This window comes from Schistocerca americana, chromosome 1 (assembly GCF_021461395.2).
Source record: "Schistocerca americana isolate TAMUIC-IGC-003095 chromosome 1, iqSchAmer2.1, whole genome shotgun sequence".
Lineage (NCBI taxonomy): Eukaryota > Metazoa > Arthropoda > Insecta > Orthoptera > Acrididae > Schistocerca > Schistocerca americana.
The window spans coordinates 111,377,702-111,399,142 of NC_060119.1; the positions used below are offsets into that span (position 1 = coordinate 111,377,702).

General features: G+C 42.3%; 1 non-coding gene across 1 annotated transcript; it reads right to left on the reverse strand.

The window, feature by feature from the left end:
- Positions 1-20,293: 20,293 nt before the first annotated feature.
- Positions 20,294-20,368, reverse strand: Trnat-ugu. Its single transcript has one exon. It is a non-coding gene; the product is annotated as a tRNA-Thr (tRNA).
- Positions 20,369-21,441: the final 1,073 nt, after the last annotated feature.

The window sequence follows — 21,441 nt, forward strand, 5'->3', positions numbered from 1 at the left end:
TTCAACTGTACTGACTACTGCGCTATTCCTTGTCGCTGTATCTAAAGCGTTAGAGAACTTCAAACGTATCTCCTCATTCCTTAGTACTTCCGTATCCCACTTCTTTGCGTATTGATTCTTCCTGACTAATGTCTTGAACTTCAGCCTACTCTTCATCACTACTATATTGTGATCTGAGTCTGTCTCTGCTCCTGGGTACGCCTTACAATCCAGTATCTGATTTCGGAATCACTGTCTGACCATGATGTAATCTAATTGAAATCTTCCCGTATCTCCCGGCCTTTTCCAAGTATACCTCCTCCTCTTGTGATTCTTGAACAGGGTATTCGCTATTACTAGCTGAAACTTGTTACAGAACTCAATTAGTATTTCTCCTCTTTCATTCCTTGTCCCAAGCCCATATTCTCCTGTAACCTTTTCTTCTACTCCTTCCCCTACAACTGCATTCCAGTCGCCCATGACTATTAGATTTTCGTCCCCCTTTACATAATGCATTACCCTTTCAATATCCTCATACACTTTCTCTATCTGTTCATCTTCAGCTTGTGACGTCGGCATGTATACCTGAACTATCGTTGTCGGTGTTGGTCTGCTGTCGATTCTGATTAGAGCAACCTGGTCACTGAACTGTTCACAGTAACACACCCACTGCCCCACCTTCCTATTCATAACGAATCCTACACCTGTTATACCATTTTCTGCTGCTGTTGATATTACCCGATACTCATCTGACCAGAAATCCTTGTCTTCCTTCCAGTTCACGTCACTGACCCCTACTATATCTAGATTGAGCCTTTGCTTAACGCTTTTCAGAGTTTCTAGTTTCCCTACCACGTTCAAGCTTCTGACATTCCACGCCCCGACTTGTAGAACGTTATCCTTTCGTTGATTATTCAAACTTTTTCTCATGGTAACCTCCCCCTTGGCAGTCCCCTGCCGGAGACCCGAATGGGGGACTATTGGGGAATCTTCTGCCAATGGAGAGATCATCATGACACTTCTTCAATTACAGGCCACATGTGCTGTGGATACACGTTACGAAAATGTAGCAAGCGATAAACTATTTTTTTCCTTTCATCAGTCTGAAAGTATTGTCAGCGAGAAAAAGTTCCTGAAAAGTTTTAAATTACGTGCGAAGACTGTTGCTAGTCACTAAGTACCCTCATTTCCAAATACTAGATGACTAAATAATGTCTATTCGAGCACTATAGGCTACATTTCTTTTTCACCCCCACATCCATTCCTTCCATAGTTCGGTGGTTTTTACCCCTTTCCAGGCAATAAGTGCAAATGTATCGATTCTGCTTGAAACCAGTCTAGTGGTTTAGGAGTAGATGTGGAACAAACATACATGTATGGTACACATACATCCACTTTTGTAATAAGTATGAATTTGCGACGGAGTGACTCGATATCGGCTTCAGTGCGCGATGTCCTGGAAAGGGTAGATGCATTGCTGGCGTATGATGTGGCAAAGATGGCGAAGGCATTTCTTACCGGTTCTGCAACTGCCTCCTATTTGAGTCGTACCGGCAGCTGCTTTAGGTCAAAATTCATTCTTCAAATAATCCCCTATGTTATGGCTAAGCCTTTTACCCGCAACGTTCTTTCTTCCAGGAGTGTTAACCAGCAGGACGTGCTGCAGAGCTTCTTTGGAATCTGGAAAATAGGAAGTAGCTACTGGTTCACGTGAGGCAGTGAGGTCTGGTAGTGAACTGTGCCAGAAACGCCCAGTCGCTTAGAGCTTTTTGCGCGAAAGGCAACGTTAACGCCTCGAAACCCAGCATACAGTTCTAAGCTTCAAGGAAATTTACACGCAGTTACAAGAACCTGATCGGTATATAACACATACTTAAAAATAAAAGCACCGTCGGTTAATTTACAGTAACTAAAATCAATCTACTATTTATGCCTTCGAGTGTTGATGTGTCACGTCAAGCGCAGTCACTTCTGCACGGAAAATGCACCCCAGACTAGGCCTGATCGTTTTACTAGCCGAGATTGAATTACCCCTTCAAAACGTGAGCAGTAAATAAATGGCAACTGACCTTCAGATAGCTGGACAATAATTATTCTGTAGCCATCTAAAGCGCCTCCCATCTTCGGTTCGTTCCAGTTAATCTGTCATGTTAAAGTTGTTATATGTTATTAATAATTTCTTTCTATATTTTATTTGTAGATCGTTTCTTTGAAATACTTGTCGATATATTATTTATGAATGCAGCAACAGTTTGGCACACTTGTTGACGCTCGTATTCTGTTTCTGCAGCTGAATCTCTAACGAAGCAGCCGGCGGCATGCACGGTCCCAGTCTATACGGTCAAGGTGCAAAAAGGTGAACACTATTGGTCGGGAACGCTTCCCAGCTCTGTATCTAAGTAATCATGCAACTCGTTGGTGACCATGCACGAACTAAGATTTCCCATAGCAAAATATAAGAAACACAAGAAATACCGAAATAATAATCTAGTATAAGACCTCTCTCGGTGGGCCATGACATTGCCATTTCGGGAAAAGCGAAGGTAGATGGTCATATTGAAAGGTGGCTACACTGAGCCACTGCGCCAGAGATTGCGCCAAAGAGTATTATTAAGCCGCCTCCACAGTGCTTGTCGAGAGCTTGTAGCAGTCTGTGCTTGGAGAGAGCTCGTAGTAGTCAGGGCCTGTTAAGAACTCGTGGTAGTCAGTGCTTGTCGAGATGTGCTAGTGGGCAAGGCTTGTCGAGATGTTGTAGTAAGGAGTGCTTGTTCCATGTTTTATGCAGTTGTTTGATGGGATAGACAGCAGATGGTTTGAATGGAAATACTGTAACGATCAGAGTGCTTTTCGTCAATATATATTAAGGTAAAATATTGCGTGTTTTTTCATTATTTCCATGTTTTAAATAATGCGTCATGACAGGTTCAGTCAACAAAGCATCTGGCGTGTGTTCTTGTATTAGAGTGTAATTCTGCTTTCCTTACGCAATTATAGTATTTGTAATTTTCTTTTATCACGTCAGTAAAATTGGTATTTAAAAATTCTTGTCTTGTTGGAGAAGAACCGTGCCAGATGTACGTTGAGTCACACTCCCACACACAGAACAGTTACATTTGTGCTTTGGTTTTTTAGGTTTTATAGTTGCTGGGGACTTAATTAATTAACTGTGTTTATGAAAATTTTCATTTCATTCTTTGTTGTTGTTCTTTGCAGTCAGATAGCGTAATAATAATAGTCAGGGGCAACCGATTACGAGAAACAGTGTAATCGGACAGACAGCTACTAAATACCAAAAATATTTTCAATCATATTTAATTAAGCCCCCATGCAATATATTGCCGGAACATGACTTTTCATCACCGGTAAATGGTCAGTATTTGTAGTGAGGCGGTAGAAAGCTGTCACTGATCGACTCCTCGCTATTGTCCTCGGTTACATCTCAAACCCGTCTTTGTCGTCTCTTGAAGTGAATTAATTGGGCTGACCATTCCATTAGGTAGAGAAGTAGAGCTTGGAGTTCCCCTTGATGCTAAGGCTATTGGTCTACCTCTTCACGTTATCTGTCATAAACAACAACAAAAAACTGCAGTGCGGTTTAACCAGAGAGAGTGCGTGCGGAGTGTCATCTAGTGTTTCAAATGTCAACATATCTGCATCTGCAGCTACGTATTATACGCTCCGCATGACGCTGTAAGATATCATTTTTTATGAATACTGGCCATTCCCTATCCTGTTAGATTTACATACGAAGCGGTGCAAAATGACTGAATGTTCCCTCTTACATTAATCTTATGATCACTATGCGAAACATACGATGTACACGTAAGTATATTTGTAAACCCTACAGGGCTTCGCGGGAACAACATTAATTTCAATGATTCCCATTTACGTTATCTGAAAACAGTTGCTTGGCTTTCGTACGAGCTATCGGTGCAGCGCCTGTCCAAATTTGTTAGAGATGCTGCCAGGTCTGCTTCATAAGGATTCCAAACTGGAGCTAAATTTTTGAAAGCGTGTTGTGTGTTGTCTCCTGAACAGATGAACTGAACATTCCCGGAAGTATCTCAGCAAATTTATACTTTCCATCCGTTTTCACTTTCCATTTCCTAGCATGCTGTAGAATTTCTTGGTATTATCCTCAAGTACGCTGCGACAGATATCACAGGTTTACCACCAATGTTTCGTTCAGAAACTGTTGGATCATGTGTCTTATTTATTGGTTATATTTTATTTAATTAAGTGTAAGAACAGTTGTCATGGTCTAAATTACAAGAAAATGCCATTTACCTTCCCTGTACTAGTAACGCTTCTAGAATCATGTAAGAAACATACTTCAGAGATATTGGTGTATAGTTCTGTGCAAGCGTTCTGTGATCTTTCTTACAAATGGTCGTGACCTATGCTGACGCACTGGGATGATCTCTCTTGGAGTGAGTTTCGTCAGATATGATCTAGGAATCCTGTCAGAGCATAGTACATTGTTCAGTTTCAGTAGTTTCAAATGTTTTTAGGTGCCGGTTCCGTTTATCTCATGTGAGAGTATATGCAGCAGTGTATTAATGGTATTATAGGGAAATTCTCATGTATGAATGCATTTTTACATGCCAGATTAAACCTTTCAGCAATCTGCCTGTTTTCTTTGTCAGACTAATCCAAGACAGGCTGAATACAAGTTTCCATCTATACATTCACTTCATACATTAACAAATCTACCTAGACTTTTCTGGAAGATTATTCGGTGGCATCTGATTGTGAAAAGTGCTGTAGGCGTCATGCATAGCCCTTCCTGCAGAGACACTAGTTTTCTCCATTCGTCTTCTCTTTTTGAGTGTCTAACAACGTCTGTTTTCATAATAATCTCGGAATGGTACCAGTAAATAAAGTTCTGTCTTTGTCCTCTTTTATTTTTCTTATATTTTCAGTATTTACCTATCTCGAGCGTGATTTATGATGTGTTTGTACGATAACTACAATTTACCTGCACAGGCACTATAGAACGCACGTTATCTTTCAAGGAACAAAATCATCTCGATCACTCCACGGACTCTACACATAACCACCACAGACACTTACAACATGTAGTTACAATTCAGACAAGTAATTCATCTTTTATGAACCTATGGTAAAAGCGTGGATTAAGGGATAAACCGTATAAATTTGAAGAATGAGATTACTTGGAAAGTCTCCAAGCTGACTACGGTATCTCCTGCTGTTTTACATACATTGACTGTAAGGTACTGCACTGCTTAGTCCTTAGTACATGCCAGCGCCGTAACTCCACAACAAATAACGACAGACTGAATTAGAAAGAGCGCTGTAATTTCACAAGGGTAACAAATCTTATTAATAAATTTCCAGATGTCGTAGTCAGCGCACGTAAGGATCGAATCTTGACCAATCCCGACATGGGTGCCAAAAATTCCACGTCGTCCTCGAAAATTATCTTCCAAGATGACTGCATTAACAACACAATCACTGACACATGAGTTAATGTCCCACTGTCACTGCTTTCACGGAAGCTCTATGCATTTTGTTTGTTAATAACTGATTTCGTAAAAGAAAGGAAATATGTAGAACTGTAATTTACATCAGAAGGACCACACACGTTGAAATTGTATGCTAAAAACAATTAGGAAAAATAAGAGAAATTTAGGGGCAGAGATGCAGAATAATGGTACCCGGGATTATTATTTTTTGAGAAATAGGGAAGAGTATTCCAGAATATATTATAATAAAATGACTGTGGTTGGAAATTCTCCAGGATTGTCACTGAAAGCAGTGTCCTTCCGTACCCGTATCGCGACTGTCCTAGATGCCACAGACTGGGGTAGTCACACTTCTTGTACACACCTCTTCTTGTATACGTAAATGTACCAGGTCACGCCTAGTTGATTTCCAGCAGATCCCTGCGTGAAGGCATTGTTTAGTTGCAGTCGTAAAGCACAAGTGAGAGATGATTGGAATGCCCGTGGACAGGAGAAAATAACTACAGGGGTCCCTCGCATTGTCTGCGGCGGAGGCCGTGAAATATGCCGTTTGCAAAAAAACTGGCTTCTCTGAATACATTACCAACTCCAAACAACATTGGAACAGGTGTCCCTTGTAAAGTACGAGCTGCGCGCATATTGTTGACACTAACGATGTACTGCAAGACGTCTTTAGAAACTTTCTAAATAAGCTTGAAAGGACCGCTCGTAATTCACACCGTACCACCCGTGGCGAAGCCGCGACAGCTGCTGACATCAGATTTCTCTTTATTCCGTCAAACGTATCCGATGAACTGGTAGCTTCCTTTCTTTCAGTTTCTCTCATAAGCAGAGGAGGGTATTCGCCAGTTATGAAGTAAATTTTTGCAGTAGAGCAAATAGTTGTGAAAGAGGTTAGTACCCCAGCTAAAATAAAAGTATGATAAGGAATAAAACGCCGTAAGAGACTCATGTGCTGGACCACATAGATCGGACAGTTCGACAGTTCTTTCGGGAAGGTTTTCAGAATAAAATGCGAATACAGACATATTTAACAGGGAAATTTTCATTGTATGTGAGACACTGATGTTCAGAAAACAGCAGAACATTTTGAACTACTACAGATAGGACGTTCATATTCACATTAGTACGTTCTGCAGAAATGATTAGCAAATGGTTCAAATGGCTCTGAGGACTATGGGACTTAACATATGAGGTCATCAGTCCCCTAGAACTTAGAACTACTTAAACCTAACTAACCTAAGGACATCACACACATCCATGACCGAGGCTGGATTCGAACCTGCGACCGTAGCGGTCGCGCGGGAAATGATTAGCATTTCAGTCATTTCGATTCAGCATGTGTCCTGTTACCTAGTAGGCACAGGGCCCGCCATGGGCCCTCATAATTGGTTCCATACATGATGACATCGACGGGTATAAGACGCATTCAACTGGTAACAAAGTTCATTTGTGGTGGTTGGCCTTGGGTCACAGCACTGCACACATAGTTTCACCATATTCCGCAAATTTTCGATTGGCGACAAGTCTGTTGTTTTAGCGGGCCAGGGCCAAAGGCTGACATCGTATGACACCAAGAAGGCACGTGCTCGTGCAGCAACATGTGGTCGTGCATTGTCTTGCCGAAAAATTGCGTCTGGGTAGCTGCGCAGACAAGGTATTTCTACGGGTCGCAGGATATCATTAACGTTGGTCACTCTTGTCACAGTGCCCTGGACATGTACCATCTGTTATTTGTGGTTGTACCTAGTAGCGTCCCATACCTTAAGGCCATGAGTTGGGGCTGTAGGTCACTGTAATGCTTCTCTTCCTGTCTGCAGCGAACCAAAATGCAGCTATCATTTTCAGGCAAACAGAATGTAAACTCGTCCGAAAATAGTATCTGAAGCTGTTGTGGGTTGGCAGGAGAGTCAACACCGGATACTAGAGGAAGCCGAAAGGCACGCGTTTTAGCTCACGCAGGCTGGTGTGAGGTCTGGAACAAGACAAGCAAATTAGACTTTAGAAAAACGGGCGTAGCTGGTGGAATACTTAACTTTAATCCATTAATGATGAGCGTCGCTCTTGACGGTACATGATTACAGTATCAATAGTAACTGGTAATGGCGCCTTGCTAGGTCGTAGCAAATGATGTAGCTGAAGGCTATGCAAACTATCGTCTCGGCAAATGAGAGCGTATTTTGTCAGTGAACCATCGCTAGCAAAGTCGGTTGTACAACTGGGGCGAGTGCTAGGAAGTCTCTCTAGACCTGCCGTGTGGCGGCGCTCGGTCTACGATCACTGATAGTGGCGACACGCGGGTCCGACGTATACTAACGGACCGCGGCCGATTTAAAGACTACCACCTGGCAAGTGTGGTGTCTGGCGGTGACACCACAGAAGCCATTCTATTCCTCGTGTGGTCTAGCATGTTTCTGATCATTCGTGAAAAGTAGGCGGAGAAGTGGACGACGCGCACGCAACCCGTGTCGTAATAAAAGACGATGGACTGTCACCCCTGACGGTGCACGATGTGTTACCCTGCTCCACTGTTGCGCCAGAGCTGAGGAGGACGCAGAACTCTCCTGAAATACCATTCGGATTAGGGGTCGACCTTCTCGGGGGATGATTTGGGTGGTGCGACCTGACCCTTTTCGTCGTGTTCTGCGGTCTTCCGTGAACTATTCTGCACACACCCGTTGCGCTGCCGAAACACTTCGTCCCACCGAGTAGCAATTCCCCAGATGGATGCATCACATTCTCTCATGCCAATAATGCGTTCTGTTTCGAACACACTGTTTGACAGTACTGTTCGAGCATACGTCAGCGAGGCATCTTGTACGTCTGCTGAAGTCACACTGATCCATCACCTTCGGTTTACAGCGACAACGAGAGCTGCAAACACATGTTGGAGGCAGGTGGCGTTGCGCCGCGATGCCGATTTTGACCTTGAACCCACTGGTCGAGATGGTTCAAATGCTAATCAATCATTTCTGCAGAACATTCTAATGTACATGTGCTGTGAATATGAACGTTCTATTTCTAGTCGTTCAAAGTGTCCTGTTTTTTTTTCTGAACATGAGTGTACGAGGTAGTAACAATTTCTTCGTTGTTAGTTTTTTAATCGTCAGTTTTCCCCTATACTCCCCTATTACGTTATTATTGCTGATGGGTCCTCCCTGATAACTGAGTGGTCAGCGTGACGCACTGCCGTCCTAAGGGCCCGGGTTCGATTCCCGTCTAGGTCGGAGATTTTCTCCGCTCACGGACTCGGTGTTGTCTTCATCACCATTTCATTCCCATCCGGCGAACAGGTCGTCCAATGTGGCTTCGTATGTAATATGACATGCACCTAAGCGGCTGGACCTGCCGCGCAAGGGACTCCCGGCCAACGATACCAAACCCTCATTTCCATTGCTGATGAAATATTTAGCTCACGGAAATTTTGGAAGATTCTGCATTCAGAAGGAAGCTTACAAGGCCACTGAATTTCAGTGTCAGGTCCTTAGATCTCATTCATTTGTTATCACTTAGAATTAGCATCGCACTGAACCTTCCTGTGTCACTTCTAATTGCCAGTTTTTCTAATACCATTAAATAATGGGCTTCATCTTCAGACTGTCATGCAACTCAGCTGATCTTTACATCAACCTGCCGAGAAGATAAATTCCTTCTATTTAAAGACAAACGAATGTTGCGTTAGTTTAGTAGGAGTGTTGACAATCTTTCTAGCAGGAAGAAAAGCATACTGTGGCCCAGAAATATCAGTTCCCAATACCACATGACCTACTGAACCTGGCTTTGTATGTTTCAATCAGTACTCAACCGCAGTACGTTCAAATTACAGGTTAAAACTGTGAAACAAATTTCAATAGGAAATTTGTTAATCACTTGAATTTAGAAGTTATACATTTATTTATAAAAAACCTAATGGAAAATAGCCATTAAAAGAAACAGCCCTAGCTTCAAAAATACGTTTCAAGTTTTGCACGATCAAATGCATATTTACTTAAGTAGTAGCATACACTACACGTGCTCAGCACGGAAAAATTGTTAATAACTGGTAATCCCTAAGGTGAAGACGCACTCAAATAACATAAAAAACTCGCTCTGATCAAAGTGAATAAATACTAACCCACAAGATCACGAAATTAAACCAAATGGAAGTGTCTTTTTTTCTGTGTTCTTTACAATTTCTTGTAGAAATTATCAGACACAAACACAAACAATCCATTAGTTTATGATGAACACAAGAATATAACATTTGGTATAGTCAGAGCACAATAATCCTACTACAAACACTTTTACCATCATCAGTAAACTGAATGCGCGTTATCGTATGGCTAATCGCTTGCGACTTACACCTGGTGCATCTCTAGCAGTAGTCCATCAGAAGTGTGACAAAATATTTGGAGACCACTTTGCTGCGTACCTCTTCTCCAAGACTGCAATATGCTGGTGAACTCTGTCGGCACGTTTAGCAGAAACTGCTTTGCAACTTCCATTGAAGCAGTCGAGGTGAGTATGAAGGAAGTATATTTCACAGACATGTTTACAGTCGAGCTTCTCTTAACAAGACAGCAGTTCACCCACAGCAAACTTGCACTCCATATTTCCTAAGAGACTGAAATAAATGTTCTTGAAACTTTGTCATGCAACATTATCTTCGCCGTCTAACATTTCATCTAGCTGTTGGTCTCTCAAAAGCTTTTGAATCGACGGATCGATGGAGCTATAGATAGCAGCTATAAACTATCTAACAACTGCGCTAAACCCTTATGTCTGCGTTGCCGACCGCATCGCCGTATTTTGCTTGTTTACATATCTCTGTATTTGAATACGCATGCCCGTACCAGTTTCTTAGGCGCTGCAGTATACATTGCTGATATCTGGACAGTCTGCAACTGATATGTAAAGAGGTCGCTTTGGCTAAAAGCGATGTGTCACATCTTAATCTATCGAGACGACGAACCATTTCCGCTATTTTTAAAAAGAATGTTCTTGTTGCCTTAGTAGAAGTTTTCGACCCTCCTTCTGTGCTGTGAATTTTGGTATTCTTTGTGCTTCTACCGTGAGCCGAGGTGGACACAGCGTATGTACGAAACAGGTCAGTCAGCGATATCAGACAGCCATGAGACGGTTGCTGTAACAAGCGGTTACTCCACGCCCCTGACAACCCGACTATCAGATACAGCTTGAAGTTGTAAGCAACTGTTAAATGCAATGCACACATCGTAAAAGGAGTTTGACATACTTATTGTAAAGAAGAAGCGGCGGGATCATTTAGTAGTAGCTGGATTTCTAAGCAACCTTTCAGGCTGACACGGACATTACAGTGGAGGAAAAGGAGTATGAAGCAAAGATATCTGCAACTAGTTTCAAGTACAAGAAGGAAAAACTGATAATTCACTGCGAACATAAACTATAAATGCAGCTGGACTGTTACAAACGTCACACTGCATTTCTGACTCCCTAAAAACGACAACTGGACTTGTCTGTGGCACCAAGTAACAACATTTGACTGAGAAGACGTCAAAGTTAAAAGTCAACTGCTTTACCAAAAATTTTCCCCAGAATTTGCCGTTGTTGTCCACAATAACCGGCCAACAACTGCGATTACTCGGTGCGTGAGTTATTACTGGCATAGCAGTTGAGACAGAAAATTCACGAGGAGTCAAATGGTTGAGGACGAAATATTGAATCCCTCAACAGTACCCGAAGATCAGTAGGGCATAAAAAGTCTACGGTTGGGAAGACCGGCGCTTGCGGATCAGCGGTTGCATTCCTACAAACGGGAGCTGCGTATTGTGTGATCGGCTATTTACCAAGCGCCCGGTTCTAGACCCTTCATGCCCGCATCTCGTGGTCGTGCGGTAGCGTTTTCGCTTCCCACGCCCGGGTTCCCGGGTTCGATTCCCGGCGGGGTCAGGGATTTTCTCTGCCTCGTGATGGCTGGGTGTTGTGTGCTGTCCTTAGGTTAGTTAGGTTTAAGTAGTTCTAAGTTCTAGGGGACTGATGACCATAGATGTTAAGTCCCATAGTGCTCAGAGCCATTTTTTTTTTCTAGACCCTTCAGTGTGGAACCGCGCTACCGCTACGGTCGCAGGTTCGCATCCTGCCTCTGGCATGGATGTGTGTGATGTCCTTAGGTTAGTTAGGTTTAAGTAGTTGTAAGTTCTAGGGGACTGATGACCTTAGAAGTTAAGTCCCATAGTGCTCATATCCATTTGAACCATTACTAAGCGCCAGCCGCAACGCCAGCGGCAAATAACAGCAGCATCGTAGTTCTCCCACCGCGTCATTTGTGCCACTTGGCGAGATCGACACGAACTTTTTGTGAGCTGTGTTTGACTCAAACTGACTATTTTTGCTTAACTGCATGGTTGTGAAGTACAGAGTGCTATTGTCCGATAAAGTTGGTCTGGTGTATGTGGTGTAAGGTCAATATGGAGGCAGTTAGTTGCGGTGAAGGTTCAGTAATTGGGTTATTAACGTTTCTTGTATGACTTTAGTCACCTGAAGTATGTTGCAATCTGCAGAAGCGGTATTCATATGTTTACAAAGTACTCTAAATGCATGCGATATTTGAAAAGGCAATCACCGAGTTAAATACAAATATGGTAGATCTTAGAACAGAATTTTGTTAAAGTCGATATGGCCATGGTAGATTTTTGAACAGAACTTCCTACAACAAATGCGGATTTAGAAAAACAAATAAGGGAATCTAGTGAAGAGAAACAAAGAAATGCTTAGTAAGATAACTTGCTTGCAAACTGTTGAATCCTGCCTAGTTGTCATAGATGAGGTGTTTAGGAAACTTGCTTCTCGGTTCGCTACACAACAATCCAAGCAAATCGTATTAACGGGTTTTATTACGAAAAGTACATGAGTATACTTAACTTTGCGTTAAACACGTGTGTCGCAAGCAATGGACGACAGACAAATAATGTTCTTCAGCATTTACAATTGCTAAGTCGCTGGTCCTCAAGTGCCTGATCTTGATGCTGCTGTAGATGTGGCCGCGACCACTCGGCGCGTCGCTTGTGTCCGCTTCGCACAGAGGCCGCTGCCGTCGCGTTGTCGTCCTGGAGAGGGGTCGGTCAGGGTGCAAATGGCTGACGTCTTCTCACAGCCCTCTTTGCTCTCTCGTTCCCGACTGGCGTGCCGGCGCTTGACTTTACGCTGTAACACAATCGATAATAACTCTTTTAACTGAGGAATTGCAGTCAGATTTATTGCGACAACTCTGTCTTGGGTTAATGACGTAACATTTTTGAGAGCAATTAGTAAACGTGAATTTAGAACAATTCTTGAACAAATCTCAGACGTGCGCGGGAAACTGAATAATAACGATTTAGTAGTAATAAGGGTTTAGTAGTGACAGCTATCACAGGACTTCTTTTGTAACTTGGAGGAGCGTGTGAATGAGTTAGAATTCTTGGGGCACATAACAGATATAAAGAGAGTGCAGCCCAACCGTGAACGATTTCGAGTGAAATAAGGCCGTCTAGAAATTCGAAACGTAAAACATTTATGCTTCTTTTTATGGCTGGACGGAATTTGTAGGTAATTTGCAGGAGGACGACCAATAAATGATCAACGTGTATTGTCCCTATTGAAACACCGAGTTAAGTGGATACGGGATGAAGGTGCTGCAGAAGCCTTTAACAGTTTCAAGAAATTTCTGACATATCACACATTAACGTGTTCCCAGGTACAATCGCCAAGTTAAATCTTCAGCGAGGTTATCATACATACTGTTCCAAAAAGCACACGACTTGTGTACCAATGATACCTGAATTCCAATACAATGAATAACTACATCTGTCGACTGGAATCTACCCAATAGACGTTACGCACGAAAAGTTTGTAGGGGGGACTGCTATTAAAATATTTTACATGGCCAACAGTGGACGAATTAAGTGAGGTCGAGATTCGTAAGCAAGTGGAAAGGCACTCAAAGAAGCAAGCAGCGCGTAGGATAAGGCAACATAATTTAAAGGGAAGTGTACCTATGTTTCACTCTGACGAAATTGTATTAATTAGAACTTATCGCCAAATTTCTAATTTAAAAAAAGAAACGAATAAGTTCTACCAACTGTATGATGGCCAGTATAAGATAGTACACATTCCTCATGCCAAAGCTAATTTCCTTGTAGATACCTCCACAAGCCACGAAGAAGGTTTGCATAATGCGATTTGCAGTAGCGTAAGATTAAAATAGTAGATTTTTTGTACCCTCCTTCGACTGTCTTAGCTTAATTTTTTAAACAACATACAGCGCAAGGATGCAATTGTCCCCACTTTCTTTAAAGTCTTGCTGAAGGATAGCGGATAATATAAATTCTAACTACTCGTAGTGATCACTGTACAGTAATAACTCGATCATTTGGAACTTCACTGAGGAGAAGATGTGAATGTAGAAAACTAGTGAAACGTCCCCTTTGAACAATTTATATATGGCTGTGCTTAACCTGACACACAATATTTTGTTAGCCCAACGCAATCTGACTTTCAAAATTCCCTGCAAAAGAATGGCCCTGACTAATATTAAACTATACCTTTCACAAATCACTTACCTCACAAAAATCTTCGCTGCTCAAGCTACTGCAATACAGCGAGCGCCACTACTGCCAGCTAAATAAAAGATTCAAAGTATGGAAGGCACTAACTACTGATAGGGATAGTTAGCAAATGAAAGATATTAATAGAGAACAAACAATGTATTTACCTTGATATCATCACATATAAATATAGCAGTTCATGACAAATTTCAAAACTCCGCCATCTCTCTCCCCACATCCACCACTGCTGGCGGCTCACCTCCAACTGCGCAACGCTACGCGCTGTTCACATCCAGCTGCCGCTCCCCAACACTACAATGGCAGACAACAATGCAAACTAGCCACAGACTGCACACAGCACAGCCAGTGATTTTCATACAGAGGTGGCGTTACCAATAAGAAAACCTAAACAGCCTACTTACACTAGCTAATGTTGGGAAACATTTAAACATGCCATGAACCCTTTTAAAAGTAACACTACAGTAAAACGTCATGTAAAATAGAATAATAAATAGTATACTAAAATACCTAAGAAGTCGATGTTATATGTGCTAGACGTTCGCATCATCAAGTTCAGCTGGTGAAATAGTGGGTACATCTGCACCTTGGAAATTGAGCGACGAAGCAACACTTAGGTGCGTACGTTACCCAGTGCATGAGTTATTACTACCACTGTAGTTGAGACTGAAAATTCACGAGGAGTCAAATGGGTAAGGAGAGAATATTACATCCCGCAGCAATACCTGAAGACCAGAAGGGCTTATGAAGGGTAATGTATAAGTTTTTAATAAAGTGAATTCAGTGCAGAGGAGAGCATGTGAGACATCGTAGATGCGTAAGCCAGGTTGCCCAAACGGAAGTTTCAGCTGTGTAAAGGAGGGAGCGACCTTAAGAATAGAGAAGTGGTCGAAGGGTACGGGATTATGCACATCGGTATGAACTAGTTGGGTGGACATCAAGTGAGGGCTTATACCATGATGGGAGTAAAGGTAGGGAAACAATGTCGTCACAACAATGTAGGCAGGACTGTGCTGGAAGCATTTGTTTTTGCAGTGAGCACAGTGTTCGGCAGTCCAACAAAGGTAGAATTCTGTTGATATTTGAAGGATTACTACAAGCTGGTACGGCAGAAGTATTTATCTGGAGAGTGCAGCTCCTTGAATTTGCATATTCGTCTAAATGAACGAATGATGACCGGCGTGCCTGAGGTTGGTTGTCTACATAAGCCGCAGGGAACATGAAGCGCGGGAACAGAGCAACAATGAGTTACGACTTCCCCTTGGCTTGCAACTCACCGTTATAACGATGCATGGTTAAGTAAGTAATGTCATGCATGTGGGAGTTGGTAGTTTATTAGCTTAGCGTAAACATGAGTGGCTGTTAGATCCTATAAAGTGTTGAAGAAATGCACAATTATGAATATCACTTTCAGTGATGAAATTCATGTATCATGGCTTGGTAGCTAACCATAAGCTACCTTGAGTATTAGTAATAGAGTATTTTATACATCTTTTATAAAAGCACCGAATTATACGATTGCGTTTGTAAATGTTCCTGTGGGAGTAACTTTAATGTAATTTTGCATTTTCCGCGTGCTTACTGACGTTAAACAGTCAGGAGGATTAGTTTTCTATACTAAAGAAACAGTTACCGGTTTCTAGAGTACCCAGGATAAACAATTAGTAGTTGAACACGGATGGACAATCTTACGCGTGTATAGTAGACACATACCTGATAATAAACTCAAAAGAGAATTAGAGGTATGAAGACCATTAGCATTTTTCATATCGGATTGCAAGTTATATTCATGTCCTGATATAAAACCACAACGGTCTGAAACAGTCCTAAGACGGCTAAAGATCGTTTAAGTCTTATAGACTAATTTAATGTAAACTGAAGTGCTATGAAGAATAACTTTTCGTTTGGGAAGAAAGACGCAAGTACTACGAGTGAGTTCGATAGTACCACTACACGTGGAGCCAGTCGCACCACACTGGAAGTGCCAGTTCGTCTACGACAGCCGTCGATGGTCCACAGCGGTGTCAAGTAAGGTCGAGTACTGCGAAATTTATGTACATTTTATTTCAAGTATATTTTGTTATCAGAGTTAAAGATAAAGTGAGTGTACAATGTTTTAGTCTGTTTAATTCTTTTGTACGATAGATAATATGTTTTTCAAACTGTTGTATGGCTTATAATCTGCAACCTCGACGAAAATGTGAGGAGTTGCTTGACGTTGACGGAAATCGTTATCTGCGACGAATGTGTACGTTAAAGATATGTAAATTTGATTGCAGTTCCTTTCATTTCGTTATTTTATGTATGTTTCTTCTATTTGGTAATGACAAACGTATGAAATTATATATAAAAAATAAAGGCTTTGTTTATTTCGATAATAAGCTGACCTTTCATTTTAACGATATTCCTCCCTTTTATTTTTCACAATAATTTTCTTTTGCAGCCAGTTGAATAGGACACTATTTCCTTCCTCTACTACTACACCTTGAGAAAACACGAATGTTTAGCCGCTTACATGAAAACAATAAATGTGAATATTTTAAAAATCAGTAATGTATTTAAGTTTTTCCGACAATTTTTAATTTTAATTTGTGACTAAACGATTCATATAACTTCCAAAACTAAGTTGACAGAAGTTATAAAATTAATTTTCGAGTAAAAATATTCAATAGATTATTTGTTACAACCTGTTGTTGTAGCTGGGATTTGATCAACCACAGTGTGGCAGCACATCAGTCCACACAAGTGTCTCAAGCAAGGGTTAAATTATCAGCCTTTGTGTTATAGCATTTTAGATACGCTCCGCTGTATGCATTGATGGATGGAAGCAATGGGTCTTCCATGGCTGTTCAGTCACGTTCCTCGACCACGTTTTCCGATTCCGTCTTCAAATAAATGTATTGTCTTTAGTGCAGTACTAGATGCCCTCCTGAAGACTCTGGAGCAGAGCAGGAGCCTTAAAAGGGAAATGTTTCTCGTCTGCTCTCATTCCCTTGCTGCCCAACACGCAATGCAGTAAATCTATCTGACATAATGTTGTGTTGGCAGAAGAGCCAACACCGTGTTACTAGAGGAGGCCGAAATGCACGCGTTTTATTTAGCTCACGCAAGCTGGCGTGAGGAGATACGAACTATACTGACGTGAGGTCTGGAACATGACAAGGAATTAGAATTCAGAAAGCGGACATAATTAGTTTGATACTTAACTTTAATCCATTAATGATGAACGTCGCTCTTGACGGTACATGATTCACAATATTATCTGTTCAGAATAGTAACTGAATATGGCGCCTTGCTAGGTCGTAGCAAATGACGTAGCTGAAGGCTATGCTAAACTGTCGTCTCGGCAAATGACAGCGTATGTAGACAGTGAACCATCGCTAGCAAAGTCGGCTGTCCAACTGGGGCGAGTGCTAGGGAGTCTATCTAGACTAGACCTGCCGTGTGGCGGCGCTCGGTCTGCAATCACTGATAGTGGCGACACGCGGGTCCGACGTATACTAACGGACCGCGGCCGATTTAAAGGCTACCACCTAGCAAGTTTGGTGTCTGGCGGTGACACCACATATAAAAAATGACCAAAGATACATGACACATTACTTATTCGTCACCATCACTGAAGCGTTGTTTTACATATTAAAACATCTCAGAGATGAAGTAATTCATCATATGTTCACGGTCCTAACAGCACATCACTGGTTGAAATGCTACCTCGAATTGTCCTTATCTCGCATGGAAATTTGAGTGTCTTTTCATGGATATATGCTGATGAAATAAGTCAACCGATTACAGCATACAGAACATTCCATTGTGCTCTCATTCAAAACATATAGAATCTTTATAGTAAAACTGAAAGATCTCAGGCTCGAGGAAAGAGTTATGCCACAGTTCCACTCAGCACTCATCTGGCAAATTACTTTGGGTCTATGTGATTCACAGCTCTTTTCCCAAACAAGAGTTGAGCAACAACCTTCTGTAAACCGCAAAAAATCATATCATAAACGCAATTAGATCACTTGCTGATAAGTAGTAATTACGTCTGGACTGACGGCCATGTTTCTAGTGCATATGCTGCCATACAGTTTCTTTCTTCCTTGGGGCCTTGGGACCACTTCACGCGGGGTCGGCCGTGTTAGTATTGATTTGGCAGTGTTAGTTGCAGAGGGTGGCAGGACGCCCTTCCTGCCGCCACCCTCAACCGGCCAGGATGAAATCAGTGTACCCCAGCTGTCTGCATCAAGTCTAAGCCAAGGAATAGTGCGAACATTTTCAAATGTCTGCGAGTCGTGTAACTGCGGCGGAATGTGGGGACCAGCCTGGTATTCACCTAGTGGGACGTGAAAAACAGCCTAAAACCCACATCCAGGCTGGCCAGCATACCAGCCATCGTCGTTAATCCGCCAGGCGGGTTCGATCCGGGGCCGGCGTGCCTGCCCAAGTCCAGGAAGCAGCGCATTAGCGCTCTCGGCTACCCTGGCGGGTCCTCGCTGCCATACAGTATCTGTAATTAATTTAACAGACTTTAATGCTGGTAGGCAGTATCTTACAAGCTGAAAAAGGGCCTTTGACACCGGAGTATTTATTTTACGAAGCTGCACCTTGACTCGTTAAACCGATTTTTCTGGTCTGTACGAGAATGTCTCATCTATATCTTACATCTAGCTACAAACGAGAAAGCTACAAACATTCAACAGCCAAGATCGCATAGATGTTCCTTTATTTAAGGCAATAGATTTCAACAGACGTTGCAGTATTCTTTAGGTCTTAAAACTTTTTTTGCTACGCAACGTGTCCATTTTATGTTGAACCTCACGCCAAGTTGTCAAACGGATAGAAATCAGTACGTTATAAAATATTTGACATGATTAAAACATTTAAAACATGTTACGACAAGCCTTTTATATTATGCTGATATCCATCCACATGACAACATGGCTTAAGTTCCAACGTAAAAGAAACACGCTGAATAACAAAAAGATTTTTAAGACGTGAAGGTGGCAGCGCAGTCCGTCGAAACCTCTTGTTTCAAATAAAGAATATTAATGCGATCATGGCTATTGAATGTTTTTAGCAAGTGAAACAGATCGCTCCTTCGGTCTTCTCAAAATGAGAAAATTCGGTTACTAGACAGAAGAAATAAAATTTTGAAAAGCATCTGAAATAAGAATCGTAGTCAAATTTAGTTTCATCGCAAAGTTCTCTATGGGCGGAACAGCTAACTTGCAGACAGCGCAGACGTAGTGTCTTGCCCTTGTACAATAATTAGTGGCTGGAATGACGGGTGTGAAGCGGTGTGAGTGGAGTGCTGTCACTGTCTCATATATGCTCTAAAAGCTATGACGTATGACTAAGAAAGAATATTTTCATTGCCTTTTTTCCCACAATTAAGACAAAAAATTGTTTCAAATGTTATGTTATCTACATTCTATGTGTTATGTAACTCGTTCTAAGCGACTTCCCCAAAAAATTGGACAAAATGGTCAAATATGAGATACTATCATTGCTGATATTATTGTTATTAGCTGGTTTATAATCCAAGATTGTAGCAAATTTGCTACAGAAAACAAGGTATGAGAAACGAGCCACTGCGTCATCATAGAAGTCGACTTACATATACTACACTTACCAGAAACTACGCGGAACGTTGATATCTAAGGGAAAATGCATATCCCTTTCCATAAATAAAGGAAAGAATAGTAAATTAACAGAACACACTTCAAGACAACACATTTCATCAAGAATCAGAATTCAGTCATGAAGTGCTAGAGAAGAATGCTGAAGATTAGATGGGTAGATCACGTAACTAGTGAGGAGGTATTGAATAGAATTGGTTAGAAGAGAAATTTGTGGAACAACTTGACTAGAAGAAAGGATCGATTGGTACGGCATATTCGGATGCATCAAGGGACCACCAATTTAGTATTGGAGGGCAGCGTGGAGGTTAAAAATCGTAGAGGGAGACCAAGAGATGAATACACTAAACAGATTCAGAAGGATGTAGGTTGCAGTAGGTACTGGGAGATGAAGAACCTTGGACAGGATAGAATAGCATGGAGACCTGCATCAAACCAGTCTCTTGACTGAAGACCACAACAACAACATCTTATAGGAATACATACTAAGATGGTATCTGTTCTTTTGGACATGTCCGAAAGAACAGATACCACCGGTGACCATGCAGCTTGTTAGAGTGAAATTACAATGAAATGAACACCCTTAGCTGCTTACAGGCGTTGACATACGTCAAGAGGGACAGATGAAAATGTGTGTCCCGACCGGGACTCGAACCCGGGATCTCCTGCTTACATGGCAGACGCTCTATCCATCTGAGCCACCGAGGACACAGAGGACAGCGCGACTGCAGGGATTTATCTCTTTCACGCCTCCCGGGAAACACATTCCAGCAGCTGTCTTTTAAAGGTGTCAACAAAATGTTGCAGGTAGCAGGTTATGATAAATGTCTTTATTGACCTTTTGGAGATCTAAATTAGTCTGAACTTACATGTTCGAATATATTTGTCAAATAGAGGTAACTTCCTGGCCACATGTGAGTGCGGTACTGACCCACTATTGCACGAATGACACCTCGCTTGGTTCGAGGAATCAGCACGCCCGCAGCCGGAGTCTGGGAAGCGAACGTGGGCGGCGGTGCGCATGCGCGCTGCTTCTGCTGCCGCCGCCGCCTCCGGTGCCTCGTGGCGTGGGTGTAGCGTCCGCGGCCGCGACCAGCCAGGCGCTGGTCCTCCTCCCACGCAGACGGGCACGCGCCTCCCACGTGCCGGCCGGCGGGCCTGCCGCGGAGATCACGTTTCAGCCAGTAGCTCACCGGCTGTTCACACGCGCTCTGTGTGTGTAACTCTTGCGGCTCATCCCGTCCTTTCTAAATGGTCACTCTGCTACCGAGTGGCCACTGTTCTGAAGAGTATCAGCTACTTCACGCCTCTCTCTCTGGTCACACTGCAGAGGAAGAGAGACATGACGAGTCTTACTTTTCGACAGCAACAAGATATGTAAAAAACGATTAAACCTTACTAAGGAGAATGGATGTATTACTTAACTGGAAATATGTGTCCCACGGATTCGGTAACAAAAAACGGAAATAATGCTGTTCTTTCAGGAAAGTTATACGAGGGTAATCCCAAAAGTAAGGTCTCCTATTTTTATAAGTACAGAACTCTGTTTGTGTGGCAGTTGGCCACACTGTTATGAAGAGTGCTTCATTCGCTGTGTGTAAACAAGCACACGCCACGCTGAGGCCCTCAGTATTGGCTTGGCAGCCGTTTAGAATGTGGCTCCCGTTGGATGTTACCGGCAAGTGCGAATTGCGCTCAGTTATTCAGTTTCTGAACGCAAAGGGCACTGCGTTGATTGAAATCCATCGCCAGTTGACGGAATTGTATGGGGAGTCGTGCATG